The sequence below is a fragment of the Vanellus vanellus genome (assembly GCF_965231255.1).
Source record: "Vanellus vanellus genome assembly, chromosome: 4".
NCBI lineage: Eukaryota > Metazoa > Chordata > Aves > Charadriiformes > Charadriidae > Vanellus > Vanellus vanellus.
In genome coordinates, this window is record NC_138909.1 from 44,168,266 (window position 1) to 44,179,333 (window position 11,068).

An 11,068-nucleotide genomic window follows, 5' to 3' on the forward strand; every position below is an offset into this window, starting at 1 on the left:
GCCTGGGCAGATCAGGTCTATGTTTTACATCTTTATAGTATGCAGCGCGCCTTAGTCCCGGCAGGGCAGAGCAGCCTGTTCACTTTCATGTGCAGTAGAATTAGGAGTCAGGTCATACGTTATTTTCCTTGGCTGACACCTCGAAATAGGTTGAAACATTTCTTCTTTCTTGCAGAGATGAAGGGAATAGTTTGCGATGGAGAAGCAGCTGCACATCTGCCAAAGGGGAGGGGAAGGCTGTGACTGCAGCGCCGTTCCCTCTGCACTTCTGTCCTCCCTCTTTGCAGAGGATGTGTAGATCTCTTAAGTGATGTGCTAATGTGCCGAGCAGCCAGTATCTGAAGTGGCGCATGGCTGGCAGGCTGCCGTGCCTACAGGAACCACATCTGTACCCCAGCACGCCCAGCCACCACTGAGACAAATTCAAAGGGAGCTGGCACAAACATGAAGGACTATGGAAATCTCATTCTTGTGTGGTCTGAATTTTGGGTCATCTCTCTTTTGCAAGGGGAATTTCACCCTGTCTGATCGGTCCCCCTCCTGCCATATGCTTGCAGCATCTTGAGATGTTTTGTAGAGGATGGAGCCTCCAGTTTTATAATGAGAGATAGTGAAAAAGAGGCTGCAGCTAGTCCTGTGTCTCCCAGGATGGAATATTTAGGAGCTCTCTTTCTGTCTGTACAGACTCCCTCTTCTCTTTTCGCACCCAGACAGCATTTCCTCTGAAACCAGACCACTGGAAGCTGCCCTAAATTTTACCAGATGATCACTTCTTGAAAGGCTAACTGGGATTGTATGTCTTGAGCAAGTTCCAGGGGATTTTGTGAGATCGAAGGGTCCAGTTGATGACATAACAGCAACTAAAGCTCTTTTTCTCCACTACTAAAATAAAACAGCAGGTTTTCAGGATTTTTCTCAAACTCATGACTGCTTCCTAGCAAACAAAGATTTTTCCTCTTGACAAATAGCAGGGTGACCTAGTGACAGGTGGGGTGACAAAGGAGGTAACATCCAAACTCTCTTTAACATATGATGTCTTTAACCAGCACTGTCAAAACCTTCCCCTCCAAAACATACATTCACTCACTTAAGAAAATAACAGGGCCATGGGAACAATAAACCCTCTGTTGCCCAAACGCATTTATGTTGGCTCACTTAAGCCCGAGCACTGACATCGAGTACATAATTTTTTCTTTCTTCTGTTCCTAAAACATACAGGCTTTTCCCACTGGAGTTACAGGAAAGAGTCCTATTAGCACAGGACTAAGATTTTGCTTAGAGGCCTAAGAGGCCTAGAGGCCTAAGATTTTGCTTAGAGGCAAAATCCAGGAGAAGTATGCACCTTCCTACACAACATGTCCTCTGCCTCCTACTCCTCTCCATTGACAGAACATTAAGAAATACTTGTTCCTGTCTTTGTCCCTGCCACTAATTCATTTTGATTCATGTGACTATGCTGCATCTTCCCTTCTCATACACTGCTCATGGTATTTCCTTTATTTCTGATAGAGCTGGCATCCTACTAATAACACATTGCACGACCCCTGGAGCTCAGGAGCTTTTGCTGCTGATGGATGTCTCAAACCATCTGCTTTGTCTGCCAGAAAGGGGACAAAGATGCATTAAATGTGTCATAATTGTTTGGAAAGACTCAGATGAAAACAACTTTTTTTCAGTAACTGAAGGTTGCTGAAAACTTATATGCTGTGTTTTTTTTTTTTTAATTTTATCAATGGGAAACATGAAACTTTTCTGCTTTCCTTTGAAAAATTGTGTGCATCAAAGGAGAAACAAAGGAAAAAAATATATCTTTTTCATATATCTTTTTCATTAATATCAGTAGACAGAGAGAAATATTTCACACAGAAGCAGAAGATAGTGTTACAGAATCAATGTTAACTGTGTCTAGAGTTGAAAGATCAGATGAAGGTCTGGAAAGTCTTCTTCGTAGAGCTCATGAGATCTCTAAATAAGAAGAGATATATGAAAGAAGGAAAGCTCCCAAAAAGACTGGGCCAGGTTTTGATTCATTTGCAGATGAGCCATGTCTCAATGAAAAAAAAAATAAAAAGACATATTAATCTACTGGGAATATCATAAAAATGTCATGCCAGAGCTGTGTCAACTAGCAAAAGTTGTTCTGGCAGTTCCAGTAACACAAGTGTGTGCTGAAAGAACATTTTCAGTCCTCAGATTTATCAATTTGTTGCAGACACACAGTATGACAGAGGATATATTACATGTTATTTTATTTCACTAAAACAAAGTGCTCTTAAAAAAACTTTATTTATTTGACAACACAAAAAAGTACTTGGAAAAATTTTGTCTTTAAAGTCAGAAAATAAACAAATGGTCAAAAACAATAGTTTCAATTTTGAGTTTCAACACTTTGTTTTGAACTAAGACTTGAGTTTGATGGGTGTTGGTTCTGACTAGTTTGTTCTGGTAACCAAACATTTGGAGTTTTTTTGTGATGTCTTGAACTGGATCTGAACCCAGACTGGATACAACTACACCCAGCCCCAAAATGAGTGGAATAGTTGTCCATCTTTGAAAGACCTCCTTAGCTCCCTTACATATTTAGTATTCTCTTATTCTACGAGAATGGCTTCCAGACTGACTCCTCATCTGACAGGTTGCCAGAGATATCAGCGCTACAGGTGAAACAGCAAGTTCAAGGTCAGACCCAACTGTGCTGAGCCTCTGAACCATAAATGGTTATACCACAGTCCCAAAGCTAAATGCATAAATAAAAAAATAAAATAGACTAAGAGCGGTCCTTTGGTTCCAATGTCAAGATGCTTAGTCAGGATTATGTCCTCATGGCTAAACCCTTGTTCCCCCAAAGATGGTGGCCTCATCCATTCCAACAAGCATTGAAACAGGCTGCCCAGGGAAGTGGCTGAGTCACTATCCCTGGAGGTATTTAAAAGACCAGTAGATATGGTGCTTAGGGATTTGTTTAGTGGTGGACTTAGCAATGTTAGGTTTGTGGTTGGACTTGATGATCTTAAGGGTCTTTTCCAACCTATGGTTTCTATGGTTCTATGATCCTATATACTAGTAATTATGCTTACTATCTTCTCAGCTGTGCATGGGAATGCCTGGAAAAGGGCTGGTGGACAGAGATCATGAACAAAACATATCTGGAGGCTCATGTGCCAGTGCACAAGACCTTACCTTGCTTACACCTTGCTTACTAGTATAGCCATAACCAGGTAGTCTAACCTCTGTGCAGGAGAAGAAGAGATGCTCAGGCATAATCTGTCCAGGTACAGGAGGACTGAAAATCACTGTTTTATTCTGAGTGTGGTCAGTCTCTGCCTCTCTTTAGAGCCTGGATTTGCTCCACACCCGTGTGTGACCTTGAGTGTGAACTGTGCAGAAGCCGAAGCAGCATGGACGTGGGAAGGGGTGCAGCCCATGGGCCATGTTGGTGTAGAGACACTCCATGATGGCAGGGGCTCAGAGAACCTTTGAACAACTTGCCTTTCTGGGAAGAGGCAGCAGTGGAAAGAGCCAGACAGCTCAGCAAGGCAGGGAGTTTTCCCTGCGGCAAGCAAGTTTGGCAGCCATTTCACAGAAGGTGGCAGGTTTGCAGATGAATTCACCCCAGCACGACTCTATCAGAATCAATGCAAAATAACCCCTCTGAGGTCAACTGTGTAACATCTGGGATGAATTTGGCTTACTGGAGCTGTCTGTATTAAAAATAAGCAAACAAATAAACGTGCCAATTAACCCTGCTCCCCCTTTCAACAGAAGTATGTGTTGCAGGGTTAACTTTATGGGTTATTTTATTTAAGGCTAGAAAATCAGCTTGCTGATGCCCCAAGCAAAGACTGGTTCTGAATTTAAGATCCAAGCCAGGAAGAAGACGATTGGCTTTGATTCCTCCTGATCCCCATCCAGAAGAAGTCATGTCTTAGTTTATTAAGATTTAAGGGTCCAGGCTTGACTGCTAGCCCGGACTCAGGAGTTTCCCTTAGAGATTCTTTATGTGCGCTCATTTTCACATATAGTTAATAAAGAGCCGTCCCCATATTTTATGGTGACTGCTCTTGATTTTATGAACAGGAGAGAAAAACAGCAGAGGCTGCCTGGACCATGCTCAAATAATTTAATCTAACTTACAGTTCATGGTTCTTTTTTTGCTTTAGATTTCATGGGAAGACAAATTAGATACTGCTTCCTCACCAAGAATCCCCCCCACCAGTTTCTTCATTGAAACTTCTTCCTAGTCTAAACATCTCTCCTTTATAACAGGTTTCTTCTCCATTAAGTGACTTTTTTAGGATTGGGAACCTAAATCTACAGCCCTCCTATGACTGCACTCACAAACAGAGCAATTTATACACAAAATATCATGCTATTTTCCAAGTTGTCTTCTCTGTGTCATTTTCTATCTTGATGAAAGAGGATGCAATAGGTGCACTACATCAGTGTAATATAAAACTGTTCTTCCAATATGGATTCCCCCACAAACACACACACTCATCTATGACGTGCACAATGAAGAGATTCTACTATTTTGATGGGAGATAGAAACAACAGTATTCTGACCAAAAAAGGTCTGCCTCTAAGAGGTGTTTCCAGATCAATTATGAAGCATTAGGAAGTCAAAAAAAGCACCGAAATATTGATTATCCATCTAAATTGACTACACAGACATTCTTGTTTGGTTAAAATGCAGTTCACTGGACTGTGATAGAAGGGATAAAATGAAAATCATTTAAAATATGAAGAAGTTAAAATGAGACAGTTTTTCCCCTGCAAGCAATATTTTCCCCCATGAACTTTTAAAACAAAAAGAACCAGGAATTATAATTCAGATTGAATTATTTTAACATATCCCAGTCCACTGAATTTAGAAGATCTAAGATAAATTAGGGAGGATAAATCCATCCATGGTTATTAAGCATGATAGTCCAGATGTAAATTTAATCTTAGTAAATTCCAAAATTGTTGACTCCTAGAGCCTGGAGTAGTACAGTCCCAGAGGATTGCTCTAATCTCACTTAGGCACTTTTCCTAGGTATCTGGTGCCGGTCACTGTCAGAAACGGGATAAAACCTTTAGTTTGACTTGGTGCGGCTGTTCTCATGGTCTCAAACCAATACTGTAGCTGTATGCGGTGCAACCTCAGCATAACTTCTGCACGCACTGAGAAAAACAGGCATTTTTCTTGCATCAGTTGTTTTAGATTAACAATTATGCAAGGCTTGGAGGAAGAGGTAATGTTTTTTATTGAATCTAATGATCTATTTTGAAAAATAATAAAAAAACCCCAACAGGATAGCTTTCACACACAAGTTCTTTTTCAGTTTTGAAATAAAAGCAGCAATTGTCTCAGCTGAATGAAAGTTTAAGAACAATTTCTCGCAGTTGACTTGATCAGGTTAATCAGAGCATCTAAGAGTGAAAAAGTCTGGTACTTGCAACAAAGAAGGAGTGTTAGGAAGGTGAAATATATCTATAAAAAGATATGTTAGTTACATAAAAAACCTGTAAATCTATATTTGAATCCATTCCTTTCACACCATTTTTACTGGCTGAACAATCATTTTTAATAACAGGTTTTAAAACTTCTCCCTCTAACCCAGATTATTACTAAAACTTTTTGGAAAATCAGATTTCCTTCCCAGGGGAAATGCCAGCATTTCTATTTCTGTTTTTATTCCAAATTGGAACACAGAAGTGAAAATCTGAAACTTCTTGTGAAATGGCATTTCCAAAAAAACTCTAGTTGGAAATACTAAAATATTTCTTGTCAATAGCATCAACTTGTTGCTTTTCAGCATCGTAAGAATATTTCTATTTGATAGTATATGATTGCTTCATTTTGTCAATGCCGAAGAATTAATTTCAACAAGACAGAAATGCTTTACATCTAAATAGTACCACACTGAAATATTAAAACTGTTACTGAATGCAATTTCTTAAAGTCAAAACAAAACTATACAAAGCATCAATGTCTACACACAGTGGGCTTTGCCTTATCAGATAAAGTGTGTTGGTAATCCTAAAGAAAAGGAGAACGTTGAAAAGGCAAATTCAAAAATTGCAGCGATGGAGGGGGGAGCAGGTTGGGAAAATTTTTGTCAAGAATTTAATGGAAATTGAGCTACACCCACAAAATATTTGGGTTTCATTGATGCAGTGTTTGCCAATGGAAAATATTTCCACCCAAAATTTTCTGCCAGGCCTGCTCAGAACGTGCCTTGGCCCAGCAGCGCGGGTAGGCAAGGGGCCAGGTTTGAGAAAACTGGGGCCTGATCCTGGCCTCACATGGAAGTCCAACAGGGACCAAAGAAGAAAGCGTGATTAATATTGAACCACTTGGTCAGCCAAACCGTGCCAAAAAGCTCAAACTTAGCAGAGGCTGTTCTTCGCAAGTATTCATCGTGGAGCAGACCTGTGAAGCTGCCTTTGGCAAGGAACTACCTCATGAATGTGCTCATGATGCGTATTGTGGCACACAATGGCACAGGCTGGGGCAGGGTTTGTCCAATAATGAATAAAATAATACCTTTGTGCAATGTTAAGGTACACAAGTAAAGAGTTGATCTGGGGTTTGCTTGGATGCGTGTTTAGCAAAGCTGTATCCTACATGTTCAAGGTCTAAATCCAACATTTTCCTTTGGAGATTAAGAACACGTTGCAAAACCTTTCTCAGTGCATGAGCCCATGTATGTTACTAGACACATGAAATGACAGAGCAACCACTTCCAACCCCCACCCTCGCTCTGATGACTTACAAGTAGATCAGACAGGTTTTCTTCAGTTCCTAAGATTCTTGGGAAGGGAGAAGGAGCAGGGGCAGAGGACAGGCCAGGCCATTTCTATGAGCTTTCTCTTCTTATTTCCACATGGAAGGGCTGGTTTGGCTGGGGAGGTGTGACATTGTTCTCACACCCTGCAGGCTGTGGCTCTGATGTCCCATGTCTTCACACGTGGCAGCAGCCAAGCTGCCCTTAGGACAGGGAGGAGAACAAGCTACATCCCCTCCAGTGGGGGAGAAACACTTGTTCCAGGGGAGCAATTCCACCAAAAAAAACCAGCCAGATGGCCCTGTTTGCAGCCGATAGATCTTCAGGCGCGGCTGAAAACCAGAGTCTGTCTGTCTGCTCCATTCGTGGAGACCCCATGAGCCAACACCATGGAGCCGTTCCCAGCAGGCTCCTTGTTCCTGTTAAACCACATCACAGGACAGCAGGGCTGGCAAGGCCTGGGAAAATGATCATTGCACCCATTCAGCTGTCCTGGAGCACAATTAGCTGCTTATAAGTAATTGCAAATGACATGGCCTTGCTTGTACCCTAAACTTGGCTTCTGGGCTTCAAGAAGAGCAGCCCAATAGGTGGGTGCACCAAAGAGCCCTATGCCACTGTCTAGTGCACAGACTGCACCTTCTCCACAGCATGGGCTGGATGGAGATCAATGCTGTCCAAGGTCCAAAAAATAGAATGGGAGGAAGCATGAGATGCCGCAAACTCTGGCCTCAGCACCTCTCTCCAAGGAGGCTGTGTTCTTGGCAGCTTCACGGTGCACCATTGATCCCCCTCAAGAGCCACGCTGCAGTTGAGACCAGGCGTCCTGGTCGCACAGAGACTCTCAAAGCCAGGCAGAAACTCCAAGGCCAGCACGGTGCTGGGCTTACATTTCTTTGAGGGCCTAATAAGTCTTCCTTCCCTTCCTCCATCCCTGGAGAGATGTCTGTTTGGATTGTTACTGTCCTTAATTGTTGATGATATATGAGAGCACATTGCAAAGGTTTGTTATTCTTGGAAGAGCCGTGAGGGGGACCTTTCCAGCAATGTGTCAGGGTTTAGTGCACAGAGCTGTGCGGCTCTGGGCCCTTTTTCAGAGACAGAGCTATATTTCAGCTGGAGGCCATTTAGGATGATAGGATGTGTCTGCTGGAAGTACCAGCGGGTGGTCACTTGTACTCCACTGGGAGGAATGGCTGTTTTAACATTTCAAGGATGGACACAGGCATCTGCATTTTGCAGATACTGTGGGGAAGGGCAGTTTTGGATGTAGGTAAAAACAGGTGCAAGCCCTCCTTCCTCATCTTCCCTTCCCCTATCTGCATTTCTCCCAAAATGAGGGTACAACTAGAGGCAGGATGAAAATACGGCCTTTCTTCCTTCTAGGAGACAGTCTTCAATGTCGTCTTAGGGGCAACTCAGAGAAGGAAAGAGATTGAGAGAACATCAAAAATAGTTGTGTACATGGCCGTAAACATCCAACTGGCAACTGTTGTAAGAAATAATTGTTGGAGGGTGGTCACTGCTTTGTGGGGTATTGGTCACACATAGCAGCTCTACCCACTGCTTGGCTCAGTGACTTCCACAGCCCACTTCTCACACCAGCAATAGTCTGTTCTCCAGCTGTTTGGGCCTATAGGTTCGTGCTGGCTTTGCGTATCCTTAGGACCAAGTGTATCTTCCTTACTTGCCGGCCCAGCTGCCCAACTAGAGGAGCAGACTATTTTTGCAGCTCCTTCTGAAATACAGCTTCTTCTGAAATAGCTCCAAACGGTGATTCAGAGATGCATTTAAAACAACAATAGGTCCCATGGCCTTCTCTATTTCCGTATGTGCTACAGGAAGGCAGCCTGGGCAGTGCTTTCAATGTATAACAACTGTAAGGGTTGTCGGCATTTTTGAGTATTTTACAGTGGGAATGGGGGACACTGAATCAAATCAGGTCTATTGCTGTTCCAAAGACTGGCAGGACACACATAAACAGTGTGCGCTTTTGCGCTTGTGTGCGTGTGTAAACCTGGACTGGTAAATACACAATGATAACAGATAACGTATGTACAGGCATGGATGAATAAATAGATAAACGGATGAGAATACATGACCAAGGATGACAGAATCTGAGTGCATAAAAGGCTAGATTAATGCTTTACTATTTAATCTCCAGTTTATATTATGTTATAAATAATGCCTTTGTTTTACTGGATTTTGGAAGGATGAAGAGAAGCTAATTCAGGATTTTCTGGAGGGTGGGGAGGTTTGAAGCAAATGTCCCCTTTGAGACCATTATGACTAAAAGTGACTTTATCTATTGAGAACAGCGTGGCAGGGCACTTTAAGGAGCCGAGCTACTTAAATTGCTCTTGGAGCCAGGTTCTCAGTTGCATCCCAATGACACAGCCTCTTCTCACAATGTCTGTCACTCCCTGGATGCAATATAGACATCTCAGCACTGCTGAAAACCAAGGTTTTGGTGATGATTAATAACTAACAGATTTTTTTCCACCAGGGAAAAAAACAAAACAACTCACAATAATTAGGATGGGTTTCCAGCCTGTGGGCGTTTGCTGGGCCTGATGATCAGAAGTGTAAACAATACTAAAATAATGTCCTGCTGCCCCCCGGGGCTTTCTGTGGAACAGAGTGTCCAATTTGCTTGCATTTCAGGGTAGGGAAGAGGCGGTACTGTTCCTCATGGTCAGAACAAACATGGGTGGAAAATAACAAGGGGAACCATATTAAGAAAAACGGCCATAGGAAGAAAAAGAAATACAAACTAGAAAGTGGTCAAATGTGGGGGGAAAAGTGGCCTTTTGCCTTCAGCACCACTTCTGAATGAGCAGGGGATGTCTTTGAAGAGCAAACAGTAGCAGCACACTGGGAAGCACTTGCCTCAGTACTGTCAAAGGCACTATGAAATTGGTGCTCCCAAAGACAAGTGTGTGTAGGGGTTGTCACTGTCAAGGTGCTGTCCTGCTTGTGCCTGGCACAACAACAGGTATTGCCCTGTTTGCTACATCCTTCACAAACGGGATTTCCATTCCCTCCTAGCATTGAACTCTCTTTGCATTCAGTGTGGGGCTGATGGACCACTTGCCTGAGCACCAAATTCACTGATGAGATAAGAAGGTCACTATTCAGAAGCAATGGCAGCCACCTATAAAATAAAAGCATCCAGGACACTAGAGGTGGCTCACCATCCACAAGCTTTCTGGTACACAACTTACACACATGCCAAAGGACTAAGGGAACTGGGAGCTTTGGAAAGATTAACCTGGGTTATATTTACCTGAGTGCACAAAGATTTTCTGTATATAGAAGATTGCACAGATGAAAATCATGTAACCCTTAAAAGAATTAATCTGTTCAATGTTTTGTTGATTAATCAACACAATTCCCTGGATCAGCAAAAGGGCACCTGAGTGGGTTGAACACAGCATCTCCAGTGGCCCTCGAAGCTCAGGAATGAGGCATCAGTTGTGTAGATGGGGGATAGATCAGGGACAATGTGCAAATATAAAAATATGCGCTAATCCTGTAGTGAGGGCTCATGACTTGGAGAAAAGGCCATGTGTGCATTTCTCTCTCTGTGTCTTTGGAAAAGGTTGGAAGGGACCTCTGGAGATCATCTAGTCCAACCCCCCTGCCAGAGCAGGGTCACCTACAACAGGTTGCATAGGACGGCGTCCAGGCGGGTTTTGAATGTCTCCAGAGTGGGAGACTCCACAACCTCTCTGGGCAGCCTGTTCCAGTGCTCCACTACCCTCAAAGTGAAGAAGTTCCTCCTCATGTTAAGATGGAACTTCCTATGTTCAAGCTTGTGCCCATTACCCCTCGTCCTATCAATGGGCACCACTGAAAAAAGACTCCTCCCATCCCTCTGGCATCCTCCCTTTAAGTATTTGAAAGCATTAATAAGATCCCCCCTCATTCTTCTTTTCTCTAGACTAAAGAGACCCAAGTTCCTCAGCCTTTCCTCATATGAAAGATGTTCATTCGAGCTTTCACAAATGTAATCATATACCCTAGAACTCAAGCTATGCCTGTATTCATCTACCTAGCTGCATATTGTTGTTTTATCTTAGTTGCAGGTATGACAATTTTCAGTTCCAATATTGCTAAGTGAATTTTAAATTGCTGATCCCTAACTCTCTTCTGTCGTACCACTCAGATGGTCAAGAGCAAACCATTGATTTTAGCAAGGCAAGTATGGTAGGAAGGTAATGTGGAAACCCTGAGAACTCAAGTCGTAGAAATTATGTTTATATCAGCAAATCCTGCAGTGCAAGGGCCAGTTCTGC